Consider the following 6,805-nt stretch of genomic DNA (forward strand, 5'->3'; position numbering starts at 1 on the left):
ATATAAAAATGAAATTATATTAAAATTTAAAATTTAATGTTAAATAATATTAATTATACTTACTCTAAATAAAATTATAAAATTTTAATATAATAAATAATTAATTAATTTAAATTTTATATAAATAATATATAATATCTTATAACTTACCAACTAAAAAAAATCAATTATTTTTAAAAAGATTTATTAAGAATTATAATAAATTAAATATAAAAATATAGGATTATTACAATTATAAAAAAGGCCAATACTTACGGGCTGAAATGTTTTAAATAATTTTTAGTTAGTTTAAGTTATATGTAAATATTATATAAATATAATAAATTACTTACAAACTAAAATATTTGAATAATTTTTTAAGAATTTAGTTAATTTTAAATTATATGCAAATATTATATAAATATAATAAAAATTACTTACTAACTAGAATATTTGAATAATTTTTTAAATAAAGAATTTAGTTAGTTTAAATTATTTGTAAATATTATATAAATATAATAGAATTAAATAAATAACTTACATCCTATATTATTAAATAAATAATTTTTTAAATAAAGAATTTAGTTAGTTTAAATTATTTGTAAATATTATATAAATATAATAAATTACTTACCATCTAAAATATTTGAATTATTTTTTAAATAAAGAATTTAGTTAGTTTAAAATTATATTGTAAACATTATATATGTAAATATTATATAAATATAATTAATTACTTACAACCTAAAACATTTGAATAATTTTTCAGTTAGTTTAAATTATATGTAAATATTATATAAATATAATAAATTACTTACCCTCTAAAATATTTGAATAATTTTTTAAGAATTTATTAGTTAGTTTAAATTATATATATTTAAATATTATATAAATATAATAAATTAATTACCATCTAAAATGTTTGAATAATTTTTTTAAGAATTTAATCAGTTTAAACTATATGCAAATATTATATAAATATAATAAATTACTTACCAACTAAAATATTTGAATTATTTTTTAAATAAAGAATTTAATTAGTTTAAATTATATGTAAATATTATATAAATATAATAAATTACTTACAATCTAAGATATTTGGATAATTTTTTAAATAAAGAATTCAGTTAGTTTAAATTATATGTAAATATTATATAAATTTAATAAATTACTTACGTCCTAAAATATTTGAATGATTTTTTAAATAAAGAATTCAGTTATTTTAAATTATATGCAAATATTATATTACATAAATATAATAGAATTAAATAAACAACTTACTTTCTATATTATTAAATAAATAATTTATTAAATAAAGAATTTAGTTAGCTTAAATTGTATATAAATATTATATAAATATAATAAATTACTTACTATCTTAAATATTTAAATAATTTTTTAAGAATCTAGTTTAAATTATATGCAAATATTATATAAACATAAGAATTAAATAAATAACTTATAACTTACCAACTAAAAGAAATTACAAAATAATTTTTTAAAGAATTTAGTTAGCTTAAATTATAAGCAAATATCATATAAATATAATAGAATTAATAAATAACTTATAACTTACCAACTAAAAGAAATTACAAAATAATTTTTAAATAAAAATTAAAGAATTTAATTAGTTTAAATTATATGCAAAAGTTATATAAATATAATAGAATTAAATAAATAGCTTATAACTTACCAACTAAAAGAAATTAAAAAATAATTTTTAAATAAAGAATTTAGTTAGTTTAAATTACAATGTAAATATTGTATAATGAATTACTTACTATCTAAAATATTTGAATAATTTATAAGAATTTATTAGTTAGTTTTAATTATATGTAAAATATTATAATAATATAATAAACTACTTACCATCTAAATATTTGGACAATTTTTTAAAGAATTAGTTAGTTTTAAATTATATGTAAATATTATATAAATATTAATTACTTACAATCTAAAATATTTGAATGATTTTTTGAATATAGAATTTAGTTAGCTTGAATTATATGTAAATATTAGATAAATATAATAATTACTTACATTCTAAAATGTTTGAATGATTTTTTAAATAAAAAAATTTAGTTAGTAGTTAAATTATATGCAAATATTATATATTATATAAATATAATGGATTAAATAAATAACTTACTCTCTATATTATTAAATAAATAATTTTTTAAATAAAGAATTTACTTAGTTTAAATTATATGTAAATATTATATCAATGCAATAGAATTAAATAAACAATTTACCCCCTATATTATTAAATAAAGAATTTTTTAAATAAAGAATTAGTTAGTTTAAATTATATGTAAATACATAAATATAATAGAATTAAATAAATAACATACTCCCTATATTATTAAATAAATAATTTTTTAAATAAAGAATTTAGTTTAAATTATATGTAAATATTATATAAATATAATAAATTACTTACGATCTAAAATATTTGAATAATTTTTTAAATAAAGAATTTAGTTAGTTTAAAGTATATGTAAACACTATGTAAATATAATAAATTACTTACTTTCTATATTATTTAAATAAATAATTTTTTATATAAAGAATTTAATTAGTTTAAATTATGTAAATATTATATAAATATAATAAATTACTTACCATCTAAAATATTTGAACAATTTTTTAATAAAGAATTTAGTTAGTTTAAAATTATATTGTAAACATTATATATGTAAATATTATATAAATATAATTAATTACTTACAACCTAAAACATTTGAATAATTTTTCAGTTAGTTTAAATTATATGTAAATATTATATAATATAATAGAATTAAATAAATAATTTACCCCCTATATTATTAAATAATTTTTAAATAAAGAATTAGTTAGTTTAAATTATATATAAATATTATACAAACAAGTAATAATAGAATTAAATATATAACTTACTCCCTATATTATTAACATAATTTTTTAAATAAAGAATTTAGTTAGTTTAAATTATATGTAAATAATATATAATATAATAGAATTAAATAAATAATTTACCCCCTATATTATTAAATAATTTTTAAATAAAGAATTTAGTTAGTTTAAATTATATGTAAATATAATAGAATTAAATAATTAACTTATAACTTACAAACTAAAAGAAATTACAAAATAATGTTTTAAATAAAGAATTTAATTAGTTTAAATTATATGTAAAATATTATATATTATATAAATACAATAGAATTAAACAAATAACTTACTCCCTATATTATTAAATAAATAATTTTTTAAATAAAGAATTTAGTTAGTTTGAATTATATGTAAATATTATATAAATATAATAAATTACTTACATTCTAAAAGATTTGAATGATTTATTAAATAATAAATTTAGCTAGCTTAAATTGTATGCAATTATTATATAAATATAATAAATTACTTACCATCTTCAATATTTAAATAATTTTTTAAGAATTTAGTCAATTTAAATTATATGTAAATATTATACAAATATAATAGAATTAAATAATTAACTTATAACTTACCAACTAAAAGAAATTACAAATAATTTTTTAAATAAAGAATTTAATTAGTTTAAATTATATGTAAATATTATATGAATATAATAATTACTTACATTCTAAAATATTTGAATAATTTTTTAAGAATTTAGTTAGTTTAAATTATATGTAAATATTATATAAATATAGTAGAATTAAATAATTAACTTATAACTTACCAACTAAAAGAAATTACAAATAATTTTTTAAATAAAGAATTTAGTTAGTTTATAAATTGTATAAATAAAATATAAATAAATAACTTACATTCTATAAATGATTTTTAATAAAGAATTTAGTTAGTTTAAATTATAATGAAATATTATATAAATATAACAGGATTATTAAATAACTTACTCCCTATATTATTAAACAAATAATTTTTTAAATAAAGAATTTAGTTAGTTTAAATTACATGTAAATATTATATTAATATAATAGAATTAAATAAATAACTGAACTTACTCCCTATATTATTAAATAAATAATTTTTTAAATAAAGAATTTATTTTAAATTATATGTAAATATTATATAAATATAATAAATTACTTACAATCTAAAATGTTTGAATAATTTTTTAAATAAAGAATTTAATTAGTTTAAATTATTAAATGTAAATATTATACAAATATATTACTTACATTCTAAAATATTTGAATAATTTTTAAATAAAAAATTTAGTTTAGTTTAATAAATTATATGTAATAAATATTATATAAATATAATAAATTACTTACCATCTAAATATTTGGACAATTTTTAAAGAATTGGTTAATTTTAAATTATATGTAAATATTATATAAATATAATAGAGTAAATTTATTCATCGCACGTGCGATGCATCGCCACTTTCCTTTTTTGTAAATTATTTATGTTGATCAACCTGCTTATACATCGCCACCCCCCTTAAAATGGCAATGATAAACATAAAAATTTGCATCGCACGTGCGATAAATAAATTATTTCAATATAATAAATCACTTACCATCTAAAATATTTGGATAATTTTTTAAATAAAGAATTTAGTTAGTTTAAATTATATGTAAATATTATATAATAGAATTAAATAAATAGCTTACTTTCTATATTATTTAAATAATTTTTTAAATAAAGAATTTAGTTAGTTTAAATTATATGTAAATATTGTATAAATATAATAAATTACTTACCATCTATAATATTTAAATAATTTTTTAAATAAAGAATTTAGTTAGTTTAAATTATATATAAATATTATATAAATATAATAAATTACTTACCATCTAAAAATTTAAATAATTTTTTAAATAAGAATTTAGTTAGTTTAAATTATATATAAATATTATATTAAATAATATAATGAATTAAATAAATAACTTACACCCTGTAGCATTGTTAATTAATAATAATTTTTAAGTAAAGTAATTATAATCAATTAGATAAAATATTATAATTGTATAAAAATTAAATATATACAGTAACTTACAATCTAATTATTTAAATAAATAATTATTAGTTTAAATTATATATAAATATTGTTAAATTAATATAAAATTAATTAAATACTTACTTTCTATAATATCAGTGATTATTAAACAACCATATTATTAAATGGGAAATTTAGTTATTTGAAATATTGTTAAAAATTAAATAACTATTAACTTACCAACTGTAATAATATTAATAATAAAATAAATTATTTGGTTATATAAAATAATAGAAGTAAGTAATTAATTATCATTTCAACTACAAGATAACCTAGTATTACTTACGAGCTAATATGGTAAAACAATTTTTAGACATGGTTAGTTTAAAAATTTAAATTATATATTTATAATTTACAAGCTGTTAAATAATTTTCTTACCTTTATCTTCCTCAATTTTTGAAACTAGTTTTATTGTATTACAAATATGTTTTAAGAAAAATTTTAGAATAATTTCAATTTGTATTATATATCTATATTCATGCTATGTGCTTTTACCTTCATCACTAGTTTGAGCCATTACTAAATAATTTTATTGGAATTCTACCTAAAAAATAGGGTAAAATACGAGATTGAACGCCTTTATTCAAGTATATATAGTTGTTTGTGTAATATTATTTATGCAAAATGCAGATACTAATTTTCAGCCAGATTAGGTAACAGGAACCGTTGAAGCGTCCGAAATGTTGATCCAAATTAAATAGTACAACTTTCTTGTCGATCATTCGACCAAAAATTTCACGGTCAAAAAAAAAAAAAACCAAAGTTCTTGAAAGTATTAAAAGTTAAAACTATACTTGCTTGAGCCTTCTTTATCACTTATATATATCTTGAAAAATGTCGACCAAAAACGTTTTATAAATAGAGTTGAACATTTCGAAAAAACGAAAAAAGGTTTCGCGTTTCTTTTGATACAAAATTCAATAGCGCCAATATAATAGTTTCTATACAAATTTTTGTTATGAAGAAGATGGACATATGAAAAAGTCTGACAAGAAATTTTTGACCTTTAAAGACGGCTGCGGGTGGAAGCCGACATTTATGGTGATACGTGACATTTGTGACATCCAATGGAAGAGATATATTCGGTTATCACTTGGGAAAAGAGTTTTGTTGTCCAGAGCGAAGCGAAGGACTATATAGTATGTCTACGCACTATGATGATCTATGGAAATAACGTGTAAATTTTCAATCACGTGAGTTTCTCTGTCCAGGAATTCCAAGGCGTTATGCTGCTAACAGCAGAAAATTACCGGAATTCCAAGGCGTTATGCTGCTAATTAGTAGAATATCGCTACATCTTTATTTATTATACCTCGCTCCGGACTTACAACGGTTCCCGTTTCCTAGTCGTGACAATGATACTTTTCTGGAAGAAGCGGCTATATTATTTATAGTTTTTAGTTTCTGTATTTTTTTTTAGCTCTCAGATTTTTTCTTTTTTTTTATAGATACAGCGTACAGTTTAGTCTAACAACATATCTGATATGTATTTTGGTTAGCAGTTATGTTTAAAGTTTTGTTTTGTCTTATTTAAGAAGTTCTTAGTTTTCTTATTAAAAAGGACTATATCATCTCTAAATAGATTTAATATTTTATATATACCGCAGCGGCACGTAAAGTATTATGTTACACAAATTTTTTATAACTGAAATATATTTTACGGGGTTAATGTTTTGTGATTATTTATGAATAATTGAATAATTTAAACAACGTTTATAAATAATTAAGTCATTTAATTTCAGACTTGTTAATTTTAATATCATGTTAGGAATAGCTATAAAGGATAGTTTAGTTTTAGACTTTCATAACTCAGCATCATTAAGTTTTATTATAGATTA

Source organism: Rhizophagus irregularis, chromosome 10 (genome assembly GCF_026210795.1).
Source record: "Rhizophagus irregularis chromosome 10, complete sequence".
Lineage (NCBI taxonomy): Eukaryota > Fungi > Glomeromycota > Glomeromycetes > Glomerales > Glomeraceae > Rhizophagus > Rhizophagus irregularis.